The 22,644-nt window shown below is 41.3% G+C and overlaps 1 protein-coding gene across 4 annotated transcripts in view; it reads right to left on the bottom strand.

Annotated features, from left to right (window-relative positions):
- ppm1bb (protein phosphatase, Mg2+/Mn2+ dependent, 1Bb) overlaps nt 1-6,420 on the bottom strand; it is a 78,620-nt gene extending 72,200 nt beyond the window's left edge. For 3 of the 4 annotated variants that reach the window (XM_060940220.1, XM_060940219.1, XM_060940217.1), the window contains exon 1: nt 6,046-6,420. The gene's annotated coding sequence lies outside the window, so the exon portion shown is untranslated. The remainder of the gene's footprint in view (nt 1-6,045) is intronic. The other variant, XM_060940218.1, reaches the window with a different exon arrangement.
- Nucleotides 6,421-22,644: the final 16,224 nt, after the last annotated feature.

The raw sequence follows: 22,644 nt of genomic DNA, 5'->3' as shown, positions 1-22,644 counted from the left end.
GTGAGACATTGTAGGACGGAAGTAAAACGTACAGCGGAAATCAAAGTGACCAACATCTGCCAATGTTGTCAAAAGACGTGCGCGCCCTCTTTCGAATGCTGACGTAATCAAGCTGGAAGTTTTTTTTGTTTTGATAGCAATCAGGAAAGTTTGGAAAAAAAAGTAGGCAGTAATCATCATTTAAACTCATTTTTGTGCAATATTTTGTTTGGAAAACAGTTTTCAAAATGGCAGCACTGACACCTGGCTGACACTTCATGTTTCAAAGTCTCACGCAAGTCTCGTGAAGATCCCGTGGATAAGCGACGCCTGCCGTGGACCAAACGAACTAAATTCAACATGGCTAAAAACCGAATAGGCCGAGAAGTATAATATTTAATTGCAATTAGTTGCCAATACGAGTCACGATATAAGGTTACTAAAACAGAAAACGTAACTGAATAACACGTTAATTAAGAAATAAAGCAAGTTTAAAAATGGCTTCAGTTCTCCTTTAAACAAAAGGTTAGTAGTTTTCTTAGTAGGTAACTAAAAAAATACAGACTCAGTGGAAAAAAAAAAAAAGTGAATACTTTTGACGTTATTTTTCAAGGAAAAAAGTGGAGAATACTTTTCAGAACCCGGAAGAATGCTGTTGGTAGCATCACATTTTTGAATGCTCCTTCTTCTCCATAGAAATCTTTCATAATGATACTGTGACTATATAAAGTGTGAGGCTCTATAGCTGCTGGAGATCATTATGACAGCCAGTTGAATACTGCATGTAATCCTGTGGATTTAACACTATGGCATTATTTTTGTGCCTCATTCCTGAGAGCGCAGCAGGACTTTCGATTCAAGCTGCTCATGCTAATGAATACAAACGAGTTAAAACACTGACGAAGCATTTCGGAATCCACTTGGTTTAAAAATAAATCACACGTGGTTTCTTCCCACCCACCCAGTAAATTCGTTTTAAACGGAAAATAATGAAAAAAAACCCCATCATTCCTACAGTGAAACGCAAAGTTTGCATTATCTGTAAAAGCAGTAAATTCTGGTGTTTCATGCGACAGCACCACCTAAAGGAGACGTGCATCTTAGGCTACATCCACACGACAACGGCAACGAGATTTTATTAAAAAAATATCGCGTCCACATGGGCAACGGATTAGTAAAATATCAGGTACATATGGCAACGCAATGCTTGCTGAAAACGATGCAATACACATGCCACACCACTACGTGCGCTGTAAGACGGTCCCATCGGAGACACCAGAACAATAGAAGTACGACGCATGCGCATAAACCCCTTCCTCTACCCGGCGTGAAGCACTCACAGGAACAAACACACAACAACAAGAAGATGGCTGCGACTACGCGAGGAAATCGTGCCTTCTGTGTGTACAAATTAGTTTTATTAGTGTGCATAGTTTTATATAACTTAATTTTCTTATTGTGTGTGAACATTTTGAAAAGCAGTCTTATCCAATAAAAAAAAAAGAAATTCAAGAAATGGTTCAGTTACTTGTTTATTTAAAAGAAAAGCTGTATACAAAAGTGAATGCAATGCAGTGGTTCATACAAAACAGCGAGAGTGCTGCTTGTTCTAGTCATGTGGTTGTGACGTCATCGTAAACAAATCCGTTCTACTCATCCAGACGACTTCGCAACGGCGCCGTTGCCAGATTTTTCCACTCTGGAACCCGTTCTCAAAAAATATCGTTTTGGGGCACCCAAAACGCCGGTGCCGTGTGGACGCCAGGCCGAAACGATAAACAGTTTTATCAGATTCACCTGAATCCGTTGCCGTGTGGACAGCCTCTTACATGCAAGTATAAACGGCTTCAAGTGTTGACGGCGTACCTACAGGGTAGATTCTACACAGAAGTATAAATCGGCCTTTTGTTTACATACAGGCCACTGCATTTTGAAAGCATGTGACTGCTATCCTGTTCACTCTTTGTGCACCAAAACCTTAGCAAACTCTGTTACTGCCCCATTCAAAACCCATCTTGAACTTCATCTACATATCAAAACATGAAGCTATGGGGGAAATTTTTTTTAAAAATAAATAAAAAAAAAAAGTCTCATCTTTTCTTACCTTCCCAACCGCCCAAGAGACAGTCAAGGCCAGTCCTGGCTCATTACAACAGAATAACCATACGAAAACAGAATGGACCAGTTGAACAAATTCAAAATATAGATACTAACAAACTATCTATAGCTGAGGATGTCGCCGAATTGTTGCAGATTGTGTTTGGAATATCATTAACATCGAAAACGCCGACTTGCTACTCGGTGCGGAAGATTCTGGGAAGGGTGAGTCTGCCCCATAATGGAAGGTATTGACCCAATGTGCATTTTGTACAATAAATCAGCAGGCTAAACATCTGAAGACACTGGTCATGATGTGGACTCTGCAAGATCATCATACACAAAGACTCACAAAAGATAAGGACTTGCTTGTCAGGATTGGACTGATCGACCTTGTCAAGTCAAGATTTAAATGCAACCATTATGTCCAAGAAACTGCACACTACCATACCAAATACTATAGAAAAAGCTCAAAATTAAATCTGTATTATGGCGAGCATTACTCTATCTACAAAAAAAAAATTGCAACACATTAGAAGTCTTGATTTTGTGCGAAATCCACAGTCAACTCGTTCATTTAATCCACTTCAACAAACAGGCATATATTCAGACAACTGCTTGAACTATAACACAGTAAAACATTGCTCATTTATCTACAATTATGAAATATTTATATTCATTAAATTGACAGGTGTCTGCTAAAAACAGGGCCACACCTGAGAAAGAAATGGTGCATTCGACCTGTATTTATCTGTACAAGTACAGGAAATTCACGGTGGTGTTAGTGGTTAGCACTGTCGCTTCACAGCAAGAAGGTTTTGGGCTCGAGCCCCATGACCGATGGGGGCCTTTTTGTGTGGAGTCTGCGTGTTCTCCCTGTGTCTGCGTGGGTTCCCCCTCACAGTCCAAAGACATGGTTAGGTTAAAGGGGAACTGAAGGCAATTTTTTTTAATTAAAATTCTATTTCTCATTGTATTAAATATAGGAATGCATTTTTTTTAAAAGATTTTTTTGGGGCTTTTTTCACCTTTATTGGATAGGACAGTGTAGAGACAGGACAGGAAATGAGTGGGAGAGAGAGACGGGGAGGGATCGGGAAATGACCTCGGGTCGGAATCGAACCCGGGTCCCCGGATTTATGGTATGGCGCCTTAGCCACCTGAGCCACGACACCCCAGGAATGCATTTTTGATAACTATTTTGTCGCTGCTATAGCAAGTTATGAGTGTTTGAAATATGCTCTGTAATAGATCAGTCCATATGTCAAAGCAATGGCCGTAAACGAGATTCGTTGAGACCTGCGCGAGACATCGTAGGACGGAAGTAAAACATACAGCGGAAATCAAAGTGACCAACATCTGCCAACGTTGTCAAAAGACGTGCGCGCCCTCTTTCGAATGCTGATGTAATCAAGCCGGAAGTTTTCCCTGTGTCCGAAATAGCTCCCTACTCACTATATAGGGCACTATATAGCGTGGACGCCATTTTGTAGTGCTGTCCAAAACCTTTGAGGATTATGTGGGAAATGCGCTCAGTATAATATGCATTTATCACAAAAATACATGCATGTATTTATTATTTTGAAAACCCACCAGCCGCCTGATCTGGCACGTTTTAATTGTGCGACAGTAATGACGTAAATACCAGTGTGACGGACGAGTCCTTATCCTGTCGTCTTTTCAACTCCTCTCTACTCTACGTTGGTTCTAAGTCGTATGGAATAAATCTCCATCACTGATGAAGCTGGCAAACCTCAAAATTAATCTAAATAATTGGAGTGATCTGGCTGCTGTATAAACCGTTCTCAAAATGGCGGCGCTGACACTTCATGTTTTAAGTCTCGCACAAGTCTCATGAAGATTGCGCAGATAAGCGATGCCTGCTCGTTGACCAAACGAACTACGTTCAACATGGCTAAAAACCAAAAAGGCTGATAAGTGTAATATAATATGCCAATACGAGTCACAATATAAGGTTAATAAAACCGAAAACGTAATTGAATAACACGTTAATTAAGAAATAAAGCAAGTTTAAAAACGACTTCAGCTCCTCTTTATCCTTGGGCTGAAGTGCCCTTGAGCAAAGCCCCAGCTGCTCTCCAGTATAGCTGCCCACTGCTCTGGGTATGTGTGTGTCAAGTCAAGTTTATTTGTATTGCGCTTTTAACAATAAACATTGTCACAAAGCAGCTTTACAGAATTTGAACGACTTAAAACATGAGCTAATTTTATCCCTAATCTATCCCCAATAAGCACACCTGTGGCGACGGTGGCAAGGAAAAACTCCCTCAGACGACATGAGTCAGAAACCTCAAGAGGAACCAGACTCAAAAGGGAACCCATCCTCATTTGGGCAACAACAGACAACATGACTATAGCATTAATAGTCCTAACATATATATGTGTGTGTGTTCACTATTTCAGATGAGTTAAATCCAGAGGAGGAAATTTCCATCCATCCATCCATTATCTGTAGCCACTTATCCTGTACAGAGTCGCAGGCAAGCTGGAGCCTATCTCAGCTGACTACGGGTGAGAGGCAGGGTACACCCTGGACAAGTCGCCAGGTCATCACAGGGCTGACACAGGGACAAACAACCATTCACACACACTCACGGTCAATTTAGAGCCACCAATTAACCTAACCTGCATGTCTTTGGACTGTAGAGGAAACCAGAGCACCCGGAGAGAGCATGCAAACTCCACACAGAAAAAGACCCTTATCGGCCGCTGGGCTTGAACCCAGGACCTTCTTGCTGTGAGGCGACAGCGCTAACCACTACACCACCCGAGGAGGAAATTTCACTGTGCTGAAGTGTACGTGATAAGTAGGTGTTCTCGTTATCTCTAACTGTTGACTTTTCAAAAAAGGCGTTACTATCGGTAAATATAAATGACTTTTCACAGTCCTAAAATATTTGAAAAAGAGAAAAATCCTCATCTTGTGTTTCTGTTTTCAGGGCTGAATCATACAGGTGAAGAAAACGTATTCATGCTTCTCAAAACGTACAAAAACAGTGTGCTGAATGTCTGATAAGGGCTTTTTTTTTTTGGTTGGGGAAAACTGTACAGTTTGGATATGGAGGGCTGCGATACTACACTTGGTGTGAGTGTGGAAGGAAAAAAAACAGTGCACTTGAAGAACAAGTGTCTTGTCTTATCTAATCAGACCAAAAGGCAAACAAACAAATAAAGCTTGGTCTCCACACTAGTGCACTAAAACTAGACTAGTACTGGATGTAAAAACAGTGAAGGCCGCATGGGCCTCGACCCATCACCGGCACAGAGGGTTATTACTTCAACACTTGTTACTAAAAACAACAAACTGCCAGTACAATGCACTTGATTGAGCAAACCACCACCAGAAGTAGTCAAATATCTTGTACAGGAGAATACTGTAATGTGTATTAACTAGTAACCAAGCACCATGGCACTGTTTTGTTTGTTTTTTAAATAGAAATAACAAAAACAGACAAATCAAACAGATTTAGAAAACAAGCACAATTTGAGTAAACAGCCCTAGATAGACAGATAGATAGATATTCATTCCTCAACACTGAATTTGATCAGTTGGGCTATTTTCTGACAGGCGCTTTTGACAACCAGAGCAATTTTTAAAACCTTAAGCAATGTATCTTATTTCACATGCGGTTAGATACTTATAGATAGCCAGAGAAACAAGTTGTTAATTATTTTAGACGCAAAGAAACGCCAATAAACAAGCTGCCCCATCAATATCCGCTGTTACACAACACCTCCTCTTGCTAACGTTGTTACAGACCACATACACTACCAGTGAGTGAGTGAGTGTGTGTTAGCTAGCGCCAGAGCTAACTGGCTAACCTGTTTAGGTAATGCTGAAAACCAGGCCGTGTTTAGCATCAGTGCTAAATAAGCTGACAGAGCCAGCTAGCATTCAAGCTAACAACCGAGCTAATGAGTCATACACAGCTAGCTGACGTTACTTACCTTATAAAATACCACCGACACACGGACTCCGTTACGACTTCTTCTGTTTAGAACCTCCGGATATTTTATCCCCAATTTTTTTTCCCAATTCGCGTCTTTTTTTTTCTTCTTTTTTTTAAAGCCCCAATCAAACCGATTTGACTTTACATGAGAGCCGATAATTCCGTTTTCGGTATTTCACAGCGTGAATTCTTTGGCATTTTAGGGCCAGCTTTTTTTGAGCCCCTGAACAACTCACCGCCCTAAACATGAAATTATTGAAAGTCTTACATGAATAAAGATTCCCAATGTGAAATAAAGAACTGTACGGACACTAAAAATGATCGTTCTTCCATAAACAGGGCCAAGCTCTTCATCGGGTCAGAGTCTTGTGAAGGGGCGGGAGCTTGTGATTGAGCTTTCTGATTGGCTGAACGTCTTCAAACTGAGCCCTCTGATTGGGTGTTGTTACTGACAAACAGCACGCATGATGGGAAATCTTGTGATGTTATTGGCTAACATCTTGTCATTCATCTGCTTCACACAACTCATGTTTATATCAGTGTTAAAAAATTTAATAGGCCAGATTTAATTTATAAACACAAATTATTCAAATATTAGGCTCTGTACCATCATATTGAAACCATGTGAGCTTTTTATTACTGAACTTTACAACCACAAGACCAAAACCAGTTACACTGCTAAAATTTAGGTAAGTGTAGGTTTGATAGCACAGTTTCTTAGTTTAATTAAAATTGCAGTTTGATTAATGTTTACATGGTTCATACTAGTTTTAAAAGTTTTTTATGTATTAATATTTAATTCAGGGCGGCACGGTGGTGTAGTGGTTAGCGCTGTCGCCTCACAGCAAGAAGGTCCTGGGTTCGAACCCCGGGGCTGGCGAGGGCCTTTCTGTGTGGAGTTTGCATGTTGTCCGCGTGGGTTTCCTCCGGGTGCTCCGGTTTCCCCCACAGTCCAAAGACATGCAGGTTAGGTTAACTGGTGACTCTAAATTGACTGTGAGTGTGAATGGTTGTCTGTGTCTATGTGTCAGCCCTGTGATGACCTGGCGACTTGTCCAGGGTGTACCCCGCCTTTTGCCCGTAGTCAGCTGGGATGGGCTCCAGCTCGCCTGCGACCCTGTAGAAGGATAAAGCGGCTAGAGATGAGAATATTTAATTCAAGTGAGTAGTGAATAAAGGTTATATAAGAACTTTAGAGGCAGCACAGTGATTAACACTGTCGCCTCACAGCAAGAAGGTCCTGGGTTCGAGCCCAGTGGCAGACAAGGGACCTTTCTGTGTGGAGTTTGCATGTTCTCCCCATGTCTGTGTGGGTTTCCTCTGGGTGCTCCGGTTTCCTCCACAGTCCAAAGGCATGCAGGTTAGGCTAATAGAGATCTTGCAGTCACGTGACCGGAAAGTACACAACCGCCATCTTGTCGGTCAAAAACACCGCTGAATACTGCTGCACTCGTGTACAGAATGGATCAATTTCAACCGACGGACTACACGGCTCATTTTTCTAATGAACAGATAACTAGATATATGTCTAAAATAAACGATCTACAGATTTGTGACCCTTATGGCTTACCGGACAGAGTTTTCACGACCGGATTTTGAACTGCCAGGAATACCCGGACGTATAATTACCTCATTAACTTTCCCTTGCTGTTCAGTGGTGAAGCACTGCGTGCTTATAAATCTCTGGACAGTTATCTTTACAGAAATTCAGGATTTGTCAGCGACTCAGATGTGGCATCTTGTAAACAAGAATACTCATTGGATGGGTAAGTCACTTAAGTATTGAGTATAGCACTGACCAGCCGATTATAGAATAGAATAAGGTAATTCCAAATCGTCCGTCTTGTTTACCTGGCGTTGGAGAGGTAGAGGCTTGGCAGTGGAGATTTGAGTGGCTGTTTTCTGAGCTTAGTCAACAGGCCGGCTCTGCCTGCAGCCTCGCTTTTGCTTCGGCTCCCGGCACTGCCTCCTTCGCTTTGCTTCCGATAACAATCCACGGAGACCCCGCTGGTCTTGCTATCTCGTCCGGAATGTTTTTTTTTTTTCTTCTCGTCCGGAATGTTGTGCATGCGATGGAAATCGCCACAAACCGTCATTTTCTGCTGGAAACCAATGTCCAGTAAGTCCATACGGTTGTAGTGGATATTGAAGTCCGGTACAGACGAACAACACGCAAAAATACACACAAAAAACATAAAAAACGTGCACAGGTAGGGAGATCTTGTAGCCGCAGCCATTGTAGTAGAATTGTATATAGTAGGGTTTTCCAGAAGAAAAGGTAGAAGTAAAAGCAGAAGTAGAACCAGAAGTAGAAGTAGAAGGCGGAATATGGCGTTTGACCGACACGATGGCGTTCTGTCACAATCTGGATCGGCTGTGACGTCACATGCAAGTGCTCCATTGGTGGCTCTAAATTGACCGTAGGTGTGAATGCGAGTGTGAATGGTTTTCTGTGTCTATGTGTCAGCCCTGCGATGATCTGGCGACTTGTCCAGGGTGTACCCCACCTCTCACCCATAGTCAGCTGGGATAGGGTCCAGCTTGCCTGTGACCCTGTAGGACAGGATAAGCGGCTATAGATAATGGATGGATGGATGGATGGATGGATGGATGGATGGAAGAACTTTAGAGGCAGCACAGTGATGCAGTGGTTAACACTGTTGCCTCACAGCAAGAAGGTTCTGGGTTCGAGCCCAGTGACAGACAAGGGACCTTTCTGTGTGGAGTTTGCATGTTCTCCCCGTGTCTGTGTGGGTTTCCTCCGGGTGCTCCGGTTTCCTCCACAGTCCAAAGGCATGCAGGTTAGGCTAACTGGTGGCTCTAAATTGACCGTAGGTATGAATGTGAGTGTGAATGGTTGTCTGTGTCTATGTGTCAGCCCTGCGATGATCTGGCGACTTGTCCAGGGTGTACCCCACCTCTCGCCCATAGTCAGCTGGGATAGGTTCCAGCTTGCCTGTGACCCTGTAGAACAGGATAAAGCGGCTAGAGATAATGAGATGAGATGAAATGATGATCTGCTGTGGCGGCACCTAACAGGAGCAGCCAGAAGAAGAGCTATAACAACTCTGTTGTAAACAGTCGTTTCTACCTAGGCTTGAGGCTGGGTAGGTGACTAGAGGTTAGGGTATACAGTGATGCTGTGTGCCTTGTGAATGTGAAACTACTGTAAACTAATGCTGAAGGAATTCTCCATGATGTCACAACAGTCAGGATGGCTCCTGGGAATCCTGCTGCTTGCACCAAACCCTGATCGAGATTCTTGGGTCGGTCCAACTGGTAACCTTTCTCTATTCCTCAACAGTCTGTGCCTACAGAAGATGTTAATTTGTTCTGTTGTTCAGATTCACAGGGTTTTGTAAATTTCTTCCTGGTTTTTCTTTTTCTTCCATCTTCTAAAATTAGCATAGGTGGATTCCAGTATGTGTTCCCACCTAGTGACTGGGATAGGCTCCTGGGATAGGCTCCATGATCCAGTGCAACCCTGAGCGTGACAATGTGTTTAGTGAAAATGAATGAAAGAATGAATAATAAACTGCACACTATAATAGATAATGGAATCTAGTGACACAAAAACATGTACTCACATAGTAAACTTTTGAATTACAGATTAATTTAGTCTTTACGTCTGTAAACGCGATGGCATTTACATTTGCTTCAAGCACCATGCCATCTGCATCTCATTTATTTATAGTTATAAATCTAGCAGTTGATGAAGCAGTATAAATGTTCAGATTCGTTGTCTTATTGTGAACCTAGGAGGATATGAACCTGAATAATTACAGCTTAAACATAAATCTCCTTTGCTAAGCAAAAGTCAGAGCCCTGAGTAGACAGTTATTGACTGCTTGACAGCACCATCAAGTGGTCACCAGTAGTTTAGAGCAGTTTGCTCTCTTACCCCAAGCTGTACACTGAATTGATTGAACAGTATTCAGTGTCTGCAAAACATTCAGATCACTTTTACTGATTCAGTTGTATTATTTTTCATTTTCTGTTTTAGTTACAATTCAGTAGGTTACAATTAATCAGAAATAATTTGATGCAAAACAGTAATGAATTCTTTTGTCTATGACAGATTTCTCAGCGAGCCCTGTGATGACCTGGCGACTTGTCCAGGGTGTACCCCGCCTTTCGCCCGTAGTCAGCTGGGATAGGCTCCAGCTTGCCTGCGACCCTGTAGAACAGGATAAAGCGGCTAGAGATAATGAGATGAGATGAGATTTCTCAGCAGCCATCAGACGAAATTCATGATGAGCGCATGGGTCGCAACAGTTCAAATACTTTTCGTGCATTTCCTACGATGGCTTACTAGCCCGATCCTAGAGAGACAGACACGATGGCATGTAGGGCAGACGTGGGCTGTTGTCAATTGAGGTCTTTCAGTGGCCTTTCTCCTGGCTCTTTTTGCGTCAGCATCATCACTGCGCTTTCTTTCTCCTGCTATGAGTGCCTCTCTGCAAGCTGTCTTCTGAATGCTACATTCTGCTGTGAGACGTTCCCAGTCGTCCACTGAGAGACCGATTGCAAGCATGTCTCTCTTGCAGACGTCTCGGAAACGTAGTTTTGGTCTACCGACAGGTCTTGAGCCAGATGCCAGCTCTCCATACAGGAGGTCCTTGGGGATGCGACCATCCTCCATTCGCTGTACATGACCCAGCCATCTCATCCTACGTTGTCGAAGGAGGGTGTACATTGAGGGGATGCCCACTCTTTCAAGTACTTTGCTGTTGGTGACCTTGTCTGTTCACGAGATAGATAGAATGTGACGTAGACACCTCATGTGGAAGGAGTGCAAGCGTTTCTCCTGACTAGCATAGGTGGCCCAGGACTCGCTGCTGTATAACACGGTATTCATGATGCAAGCATGATAAACCGTGACTTTGGTGGTAGTGGTGAGCTTCTTGTTCTCCCACACACAAGGGGCAAGTTTGGCCATATTGGTTGCAGCCTTTCCGATTCTTTTACCAAGCTCAGCATCAAAAGAGATGTTATCTGAAGTGGTGGAGCCTAGGTAAGTGAACTGCGAGACGACTTCCAATGTGTAGTCTTTGATGGTCACAGCTGGGGAAGCTTCGACTCCTTGTCGCATGGTTTTCGTCTTCTTCAGACTGATGGTGAGACTGAAGTCATCACAGGCCTTGGAGAAGCGGTCAAGGAGGTTCTGAAGATCTTTCTCACTGTGAGCAATGAGGGCAACATCATCGGCATAGAGCATGTCGCGCAGTTGTACTTGGCGAACCTTGGTTTTTGCTTGGAGGCGTGCTGGGTTGAGGAGCTTCCCGTCCGATCTAGTTCGGAGCAGAACGCCTTCATTAGCTGACATGAAAGATAGATACCAGACAGATACCAGAAAGATTAATCCCAATTAGCACTGACCGACCAGAGACATCTGTTGCTAGGCAAATTGGACAAACCTAACTTGACCCATGTCTTTGGTCTACTGTTGGCCTTGCTTTGTCCGGTATTTATATGATTTGTATTCATATTTGACAGTTTGTATATAGTACAGCCATATTATTAGCCTTGTCTTCAAGAAGTCATATTAAAACTTTTCCTCTGGCTGAAATATAAATGTCCAGTTAATATTGACAAAGACATAATTCTGACAACTTTATATGTCTTTCTGCTCACTGGGATTAGATGTTCTTCTTGATGATGATGATAATGATGATGTAGTCTTGCTTAGCTACTTTTTGTCATAAATGATATTCAATGACTTCATCCAGATAAAACATCGTACTTTCATTCACTTGATTATCCTTAGGGGCGGCACGGTGGTGTAGTGGTTAGCGCTGTCGCCTCACAGCAAGAAGGTCCGGGTTCGAGCCCCATAGCCGGCGAGGGCCTTTCTGTGCGGAGTTTGCATGTTCTGCCCGTGTCCGCGTGGGTTTCCTCCAGGTGCTCCGGTTTCCCCCACAGTCCAAAGACATGCAGGTTAGGTTAACTGGTGACTCTAAATTGACCGTAGGTGTGAATGTGAGTGTGAATGGTTGTCTGTGTCTATGTGTCAGCCCTGTGATGACCTGGCGACTTGTCCAGGGTGTACCCCGCCTTTCGCCCGTAGTCAGCTGGGATAGGCTCCAGCTTGCCTGTGACCCTGTAGAACAGGATAAAGCGGCTAGAGATAATGAGATGAGATGATTATCCTTACAGAAAGTTATATGGCCATCTTCTGTCACCTTGCCTTTATATGCAGCACAGTATTTTATCTAGTGGTAATGTGGCATTAAAATACAACAAACACTCAAAACATATGCAAATTATATATTAATAACTAATCATTATGACAAAAAAATGCATGTATAATCAAAGCATATATTTGTTATTAGTGTTTTTAACTGTTGTTGTAATCAGTGAACATTTTTGCACATTACTTCAACTGTCATTGAAGGCTGGATAAAGTAGGACCATGGCACGTGCTAAAGGAATACTCCAGCAATTTTCCAGCTCATCTCCAGCCATTGTGTCTATAATGTATAAGCAATTACCAGTGATAAGAATTCTGATGTTTTCCCCGGAACAAAAAACATGTTTATTTGAAATTCACTCATGATGAAAATGTAATCATAATCATCGAGAACAGTCAATAAATGTTTACTTGAAACACATTGTTGTAGAACACTTTCATTAATTCTTCAGCCAAAGGTATTGGTAAACAAGTGTTGCCAGGCAAAACAAACCTCGCTTGGCAGCACTTACGTATTTTATACCTATATGTTGATAATGGTAACATTTCTCAATCATCAGCTGTCAGGTTATAGACCTATGAAAATCCATGACCTTGAATTTGACATTTCAGTCATTCAAGGTCAAAGGTCATGGTGCCAAATGAAAGCCCATATGGCACTTCCTACAAGTTGATGACGATAAATATCTGTCTACCATCAACCGTTTTCAAGTTACAACCCTCTGAAAATCCATGACCTTGAGTTTGACCTTTCAAGGTCACTCAAGGTCAAAGAACATGGTGCCAAATGAAAGGCCATATGAGAGTCCCTGTATGTTCATAATAATAAACATTTGTCTATCGGCAACCGTTTTTGAGTTATAATGGAAAATATGTTATTTTGACCAAAAGGTTGACCTTTCCAGTGACCTTGACCTTCACCTTGACCTGATTACCCCCAAAATTTAATCAGGTAATTTATGGACTGTTGCTCACCTAACCTGAAAATTTGAAGTCAATCTAGACGGTGCAACCGTCTAGACGCTAGATTGTTAACAGACAGACAGACACACAAACAAACAAACAAATGAAAAGTCATGCAGAGCACGATACTTGCGAAAATCACAAAGAAACTGGAGTTATGGCTGATTAGGTGTTTTTACAAGATTTGACCTTGATGACCTTGACCTTTGACCGTGATCCACCAAAAACTAAAGATGTCTTTGTGTGACCCTAGTGAGTTGTCCTGTGCATTTTGGTGAAGATTGGTCAAGAAATGACGATGCTAGAGCATCAACGGACAAACGGACAGATCAACATACTTGCAAAAATCATGGATTTTCGCAAGTAACGAACTACACTGATTACAATACCTCTCCCCGCTTACTCTGTCGTGGGCGAGGTAATTACTGTAAGTCCCAAACCTGTAATATATTCAAATACAGGACTGCTTGTTTAAAGGGAAAAAAATTGTCGTCGTGTTTTATTACTTATTTAATAAAGTGTAAGGACCAGAAATTGTTTTTCAAATCTTTAAAACAGAGTACATGTAAAGAACATCTACATTTAAGGAACAAACATGCCAGGCAAACCTGTCTTTTTACATGGTTTTATCTGTTTTAATTTGTTGTAATATACCCTACTAGCTTCCATATTTAAATGTAATAACTGATAGATTAAAATACATATGGTGCATCGCCGGGCGGCACGGTGGTGTAGTGGTTAGCGCTGTCGCCTCACAGCAAGAAGGTCCTGGGTTCGAGCCCCGGGGCCGGCGAGGGCCTTTCTGTGTGGAGTTTGCATGTTCTCCCCGTGTCCGCGTGGGTTTCCTCCGGGTGCTCCGGTTTCCCCCACAGTCCAAAGACATGCAGGTTAGGTTAACTGGTGACTCTAAATTGACCGTAGGTGTGAATGTGAGTGTGAATGGTTGTCTGTGTCTATGTGTCAGCCCTGTGATGACCTGGCGACTTGTCCAGGGTGTACCCCGCCTTTCGCCCGTAGTCAGCTGGGATAGGCTCCAGCTTGCCTGCGACCCTGTAGAAGGATAAAGCGGCTACAGATAATGAAATGAGATGAGATGGTGCATCTGTAGTGTTATACAGCATTTTATAGTTTCTTTCATGTGGATATGAGGTTTTATTCTATCCACATTCACTGGATATGAGCAATCATACACTCTGATTGTCTACTCTACTACTAGGATATCAGGTCATATGCCATGAGTAGAGAAACACAAAATGGTGGCCCGTGCTGCTGAACCAACCGAGGATGAAATAAAAACTACTCGAAAACAAAACCCCAAAAACATACAAAAACTGGAAAAGCACTCGGACAGCGCAGATCTCCACCAAGAATCTTTTTAAAAAAATCCAGGTTCCAGAAGGTGATCTGGATCACCGCCAAAATTTAATGGATTGTTACTTGTGCCCAGTCACACCTCTGGAAAAATCTCAGAGCAATCCGTTCATTACTTTTTCCGTAATGTTGCTAACAGACAAACCAACCAACAAACAAACAAACAAAAAACCAACGCTACTGAAAACATAACCTCCTTTGCGGAGGTAAAAATGGAATAAAAGTATTTGATGATAAGATGGTAAATATTTCATGGACAGGATTCCACTCAATCTCGTTGTACAAGGCTTATAGCCAACTCAGCATTACACGCCTCGTCAACTATCAGCTCGTGTACGACTCGATTTCATGGAATAACTGTTAAATAAATAGATATATCAAACAGTGTGAACAATCAAAACCTTTGATATTGGTTTATATGATCATATCATATCAAAAGATTTGGTGCAAAAAAGTACAACCCCGATTCCAAAAAAGTTGGGACAAAGTACAAATTGTAAATAAAAACAGAATGCAATGATGTGGAAGTTTCAAAATTCCATATTTTAATCAGAATAGAACAGAGATGACATATCAAATGTTTAAACTGAGGAAATGTATCATTTAAAGAGAAAAATTAGGTGATTTTAAATTTCATGACAACAACACATCTCAAAAAAGTTGGGACAAGACCATGTTTACCACTGTGAGACATCCCCTTTTCTCTTTACAACAGTCTGTAAACGTCTGGGGACTGAGGAGACAAGTTGCTCAAGTTTAGGGATAGGAATGTTAACCCATTCTTGTCTAATGTAGGATTCTAGTTGCTCAACTGTCTTAGGTCTTTTTTGTCGTATCTTCCGTTTTATGATGCACCAAATGTTTTCTATGGGTGAAAGATCTGGACTGCAGGCTGGCCAGTTCAGTACCCGGACCCTTCTTCTACGCAGCCATGATGCTGTAATTGATGCAGTATGTGGTTTGGCATTGTCATGTTGGAAAATGCAAGGTCTTCCCTGAAAGAGATGTCATCTGGATGGGAGCATATGTTCCTCTAGAACCTGGATATACCTTTCAGCATTGATGGTGTCTTTCCAGATGTGTAAGCTGCCCATGCCACATGCACTAATGCAACCCCATACCATCAGAGATGCAGGCTTCTGAACTGAGCGCTGATAACAACTTGGGTCATCCTTCTCCTCTTTAGTCCGAATGACACGGCGTCCCTGATTTCCATAAAGAACTTCACATTTTGATTCGTCTGAACACAGAACAGTTTTCCACTTTGCCACAGTCCATTTTAAATGAGCCTTGGCCCAAAGAAGACGTCTGCGCTTCTGGATCGTGTTTAGATATGGCTTCTTCTTTGAACTATAGAGTTTTAGCTGGCGACGGCGGATGGCACGGTGAATTGTGTTCACAGATAATGTTCTCTGGAAATATTCCTGAGCCCATTTTGTGATTTCCAATACAGAAGCATGCCTGTATGTGATGCAGTGCCGTCTAAGGGCCCGAAGATCACGGGCACCCAGTATGGTTTTCCAGCCTTGACCCTTACGCACAGAGATTCTTCCAGATTCTCTGAATCTTTTGATGATATTATGCACTGTAGATGATGATATGTTCAGACTCTTTGCAATTTTACACTGTCGAACTCCTTTCTGATATTGCTCCACTATTTGTCGGCGCAGAATTAGGGGGATTGGTGATCCTCTTTCCATCTTTACTTCTGAGAGCCGCTGCCACTCCAAGATGCTCTTTTTATACCCAGTCATGTTAATGACCTATTGCCAATTGACCTAATGAGTTGCAATTTGGTCCTCCAGCTGTTCCTTTTTTGTACCTTTAACTTTTCCAGCCTCTTATTGCCCCGTCCCAACTTTTTTGAGATGTGTTGCTGTCATGAAATTTCAAATGAGCCAATATTTGGCATGAAATTTCAAAATGTCTCACTTTCGACATTTGATATGTTGTCTATGTTCTATTGTGAATACAATATCAGTTTTTGAGATTTGTAAATTATTGCATTCCGTTTTTATTTACAATTTGTACTTTGTCCCAACTTTTCTGGAATCGGGGTTGTATTAAAAAATGAAAAATTATTTTCATTCCAAAATGCAATAAAATAATACATACATCAGTATTTATGCATCAAGCTCACGATACTATTCTGTGTGTTCATTGCTGAATGCTTGCTTAAGGACGAACAGGAAAACATAAATGTTGCCAGTTATAATCTGCCTCCCTTTTTATTTCTTTATTCATCCTCATCCTTGCCAGTTTGATGAATGGATATAATTGAGCTCCATTGTGCTGCTCTGCTTTTTCTTGCCATTACAGTTTGGTGCAAGATATTTCTGTTCTTCTCATGCTTAATTCCATGTTGGCCTTGATTCCTAAGATAAGAGGATGTGATCACTAGAGCGTTCTGAGCCCTAACAACTGGAGTGTCTGCTGTGAAAATGTTCTTTTCTCTCAGGCTTCTCTTACTTGCAGATCAATCTATTCATTGTCCCTGAAATGATTTAGGTATGTGTGTATTCTGTATACAGTGCCTTGAAAAAGTATTCATACCCCTTGAACTTTTTCACATTTTTCCACCTTACAACCACGAACTTAAAAGTTTTTTATTGCGATTTTATGTGATAGACCAACACAGAGTAGCACATAATTGTGAAGTGAAATGAAAACGATAAATGGTCTTCAAAATTTTAAACAAATAAAAATCTGAAAAATGTGGTGTGCATTAGTATTCAGCCCCCTGTACTCTGATACCTCTAAATACAATCCAGTGCAATCAACTGCCTTCAGAAGTCATCTAATTAGTTAATAGAGTCCTACTGTGTGTAATTTACTCTCAGCATAAATACACTTGTTCTGTGAAGGCCTCAGTGGTTTGTTAGAGAACACTGACGAACAAACAGCATCATGAAGACCAAAGAACTCACCAGACAGGTCAGGGATAAAGTTCTGGAGAAGTTTAAAGCAGGGTTAGGTTATAAAAAAATATCCCAAGCTCTGAACATCTCAAGAAGCACTGTTCAATCCATCATTCAAAAATGGAAAAAGTATGGCACAACTGCAAACCTACCAAGACATGGCCGTCCACCTAAACTGACAGAGCGAGCAAGGAGAGCGCTGGCCAGAGAAGCAGCCAAGAGGCCCATGATCACTCTGGAGGAGCTGCAGAAATCCACAGCTCAGGTGGGAGAATCTGTGCACAGGACAACTATAAGTCATACACTCCACAACTCTGGCCTTTTTGGAAGAGTGGCAAGAAGAAAGCCATTGTTGAAAGACAGGCATAAGAAGTCCCGTTTGCAGTTTGCCAGAAGCCATGTAGGGGACACAGCAAACATGTGGAAGAAGGTGCTTTGGTCAGATGAGACCAAAGTTGAACTTTTTGGCCTAAATGCAAAGCGCTATGTGTGGCGGAAAACTAACACTGCTCATCACCCTGCACACACCATCCCCACTGTGAAACATGGTGGTGGCTGCATCATGCTATGGGGATGCTTTTCTTCAGCAGGGACAGGGAAGCTGGTCAGAGTAGAGTTGATGGGAAGATGGATGGAGCTAAATACAGGGCAATCCTGGAAGAAAACCTGTTGGAGGCTGCAAAAGACTTGAGACTGAGAAGGCGATTCACCTTCCAGCAAGACAATGACCCTAATCATACAGCCAGAGCTACAATGGAATGGTTTAGATCAAAGAATATTCATGTGTTAGAATGGCCCAGTCAAAGTCCAGACCTAAATCCCATTGAGCATCTGTGGCAAGACTTGAAAATTGCTGTTCACAGATGCTCTCCATCCAATCTGGCTGAGCTTGAGCTATTTTGCAAAGAAGAATGGGCAAAAATGTCAGTGTCTAGATGTGCAAAGCTGGTAGAGACATACCACAAAAGACTTGCAGCTGTAATTGCAGCAAAAGGTGGCTCTACAAAGTATTGACGCAGGGGGGCTGAATACTAATGCACACCACATTTTTCAGATTTTTATTTGTTTAAAATTTTGAAGACCATTCATCATTTTCATTTCACTTCACAATTATGTGCTACTCTGTGTTGGTCTATCACATAAAATCTCAATAAAAAACTTCTAAGTTCGTGGTTGTAAGGTGGAAAAATGTGAAAAAGTTCAAAGGGCATGAATACTTTTTCAAGGCACTGTATGTATATCTATAATCATATCCTAGGACACAATCAGAGACATGGATTTATGAGCATCCAGATCCCTCTTGCGGCTTAGTACCGTAAACATCTGCGATCAGGAAGCAGATTTAAGAACATGCACCACTTGTACTTGGTAATTTTGGTTAAAGAAGATTAGACATGACAAATTTTAATTTGTTTCTGAATCCATGTTTTAAGATGATAATACCACCACTGTCTTTTTTTTTATATCGGGAACTCTGATATTTTTATGAGCGGCAAGTAAATCAGGTTTTAAGCAATCAGAGAAAGGAGAATCATAAGATATAAGGATCAGAAAAAGCCCAGGCACTTTACAAAATGAAACCGATGGACATTATGAAAGCTTATGCAGCTCTGTGTATGTCTGGTGTTCAAAACAAATCCTCAGATCAGCAAGGAATGAACATTTTATTCATTTCATCTTACATTACAATGTACTTTAAAAAATCACACACAAAGCTGAATGATGTTCTTCATCCTGCATGGTTGGTTTACTGTTTAACCCGAAAGAACCAAACTGTGAAAAGTGTGTGATGGAGACGTTTGTTTAAGTGTGTGTCAAACGGTCCTGAGACAGCTGTAATAGCTTATCTTGTAACTAGAATATCTGATCCATGCAGAAAACATAATTATGGGACTGCAAATATTTAAATATAGCAAACCTTTCCCCCTTTGCCGTCAGTCTCATAAACATCTCTTATCCTATGAGAGCTTGAACTGCTGTCTGATGAGTTTTTCATAAGTCTGGACTTAATCAGACAGTAAACAGGAACACATAAATGACAATAGTAATCATATTTCAATAAAAAATATGTACAGTAATCCTGATATGAGGCAGATCCCATCCTCTCATGAGGATTCTCTGTGAGATCACACACTCACACACTTTATGTACACAAAGTACATAAAGTCTCATGTATGAAAGTCTATACACAATTTACACACAACACCCCCCCCCCCCCCCACCACCACCACCACCAAACAACTGATAGTGACTATTATTCTATCCACATTCACTGGATATGAGCAATCGCATGCTCTGATTGGCTGATCTACTGCTAGGATATCAGCTCATATGCCATGAGTAGAGAAAAACAAAATGGCGGAGTGTGTTGCTGAACCAACCGAGGATGAAATAAAAACTTTACTCTAAAACAAAACCCCAAAAAATGCAACAAAATATGGAATGAAAGTATTTGATGGTAAGAGTGTATCTTTTTTTTAAAGAATTATTATTATAGCATTTTTCACAAATTGCTACTGTCACTTCACTGGTTTATTTACATTCTAAGTGGAAATGATTTTGTCGGACATTTTGTATAAAGTTTTTATTTATCGAATTTGCAAAAAATAAAAATAAAAAGACTCTGTTTCTCAAAATCCAGTGAATGTGGATAGAATCAAACAGTTATTCAACTCAAACTCATCGTACATGGCTTATAGCTGACTCGGCCCTATGTGCCTCATTGGCCATCAGCTCATGTACGACTCGATTTCATGGAATAACTGTTAAATGTATGGCGAAGATTTTACTGCTCCATAATTCCACTAGTAAAGGATGAGATGTTTGTCTTTGTGTCCTTCTGTATGGACAGAGCTCGGTACATGATTAAAGCTGCACTGATCTCTGGTTTGGATTCACTCACAATGGAGAAGGGCATCAGGCTGGCTGACAAAAATACAATCTTGACTGTTACTTGCATAGTGTTGTACATCCACAAAAGTGCAATGTTGAATGTTACCTTCTGATGTTAGTGAACATCAGGGGACCATGCTACAGAGGGATATTACTGACGTCCATGGGCGCCGCCAGGGGGGGAAAGGTTAGAACAATTCTAGGGGCCCAGCACTGCCATGGGGCCCTTTAAGGGGCTAATAATATGCTTTTAATGATTTTAATAAGACTTTTAAAATAACAACAATGCAATATTCCATCTGGTAAAATGAGCTAATTGAACAAGGTTGTCTATTTCTTGAGTTCTTCAACATATTGTCATTTAACCCTCCCCCTTTTGCGAAATGGTACAGTCCAGTTCTGGTAGAAGCACGATGCATTAAATCTGTGTGCTGATCAGTGCAACGCTACTTGCTGCTGTGTCGCGGTGCAGCAGCAGCCAGCCAGCAGTGGAGTGCGTACAGTCTATGATTGCTAAATATGAAGAGTGGCTGTCAAAAACGTAAAGAAAGGCAGCTGAAAGCTGAGAGGGACCGGAGAGGCAGGCAACTGGTCACTCAGTTTTTCCCAAACAAAGGTAGCTATTGCTCACATGTGTGTTCAAAATATTAGCGAATGGTAAATGAACAGTATGAACGTGGTTGGATTAGCCTATCAAGAGAACACTTTTACAGTTTGTACAGTGACATTTTTTCCATTTTAATAACTGAACTGACTTGTGTGATAATAAACAAGATGAAATATTACGTTATGCTGGTGCTAATAACTAGTGCTAATAACCAGTTTCATAACTAATGGGGTGCCCTAAATATGCACAGATTCAGCCTCAGGGGGACCTCCACCCTACCAAACCACTGAACCCCCCTTTGGAGAAGGAGGTAAGCAGCAATACAACCCATAAATGCTTTAGGATTGCTGCTTTTGTTGAAAGTTGGGGGGCCCAAAATTCTAATCTTTCATGGGGCCCAAAATTTCTGGCGGCGCCCCTGCTGACGTCACCCGAAACCGGAAGTAAGCAGACCCTGCGCCATATTGGAAGACCAACAAACTCGTGATTAGGGGGAAATAACGGCAGCGGTATGTGAACCCACGAGAATAAAGTGGAGTGGCAAACGACTTAACAAACAAATCTGAGCTGTTTTATTTATGATTTATTGGCCCAACAGTAGACTTGAAAGAAACCTGTGTGAGACTTGGCAAAAAACTGTGGATATAATGGATAAGTCTGTGCATGATCTGTGGACATGGCAGATTATTTCAAAACCCTGAAGCCTGCTGAAAGGAAGCGATATGTTGAGAAACTTTCATATGTCAATAACTGTAAATATTGCAATATTGTGAAATACAAATTTAATACATGTACTTGAAAACACTTTGAGGTAAGCAAACGCAAGAAATTCAGATTTAAAACATGCTAAATTGGCCCCAAGTTGATAACTGTATGAGGAGCAAGCCTCCCAGACTTCTACAATTTAATAATAATAATAATAATAATAATAATAATAATAATAATAATAATAATTTAGGATGGTTTGGGGCTTGCTCTCCCTCCTATTATATAAATAAAGCATAGTTGTTGTGTAGGCATATATCATAAATACATATGTATAATTTGGATAAATTAACCTAAATTATGGATACCTTAATAGGAACAAAAAGTATTAATTTTTCAACTGAAAAGATATATTATTAAAAGATAAATATCAACAAGATTACCTTGGCCATAACTATGTGTAGGTTATTCTTAACAACAGCTGTAATATCATGAACCAAGCCACTAACAACATAATTGTAAGCCTGTAGCCCTTTGTAGGCCTTCAAGTCATCAGCAGTGTAGGCACTGGGTGTAAACAACAAATAGTTTACAATGTCTGGGTAGCAAACAGATGGCAGAATTGGTGTCAGGTCCTCCTTATGTTTCCATTCTCCCTTGCCCCGGGTCTTATCATATGGGTCAAACCCATCAATCACAGCCAGTTTCTCCACATACCGTGCCCTTTCTGCAGCTGGTAATGTACTCACATAACCAGACTTATCAGCCATCGTGTCACTTCACTCTCGCTCATAGTTTGTTTTATATTGTGAGTATGTATGTATGTATGTATGTACTTGAGGTCTTCCAATATGGCGCCCTAACAAAATCTCGCGGTACGGTGACGTCACGCGATAGCCCTCTACTGTGAATGGGGAATCAAATGGTGGTTCACAATGTGCTTCAGTTGGA

Source organism: Neoarius graeffei, chromosome 14, assembly GCF_027579695.1.
Source record: "Neoarius graeffei isolate fNeoGra1 chromosome 14, fNeoGra1.pri, whole genome shotgun sequence".
NCBI classification, from domain to species: Eukaryota; Metazoa; Chordata; class Actinopteri; order Siluriformes; family Ariidae; genus Neoarius; species Neoarius graeffei.
Note: the sequence above shows the minus strand (reverse complement) of the source record. Positions and strands in the feature narration are given on the sequence as shown.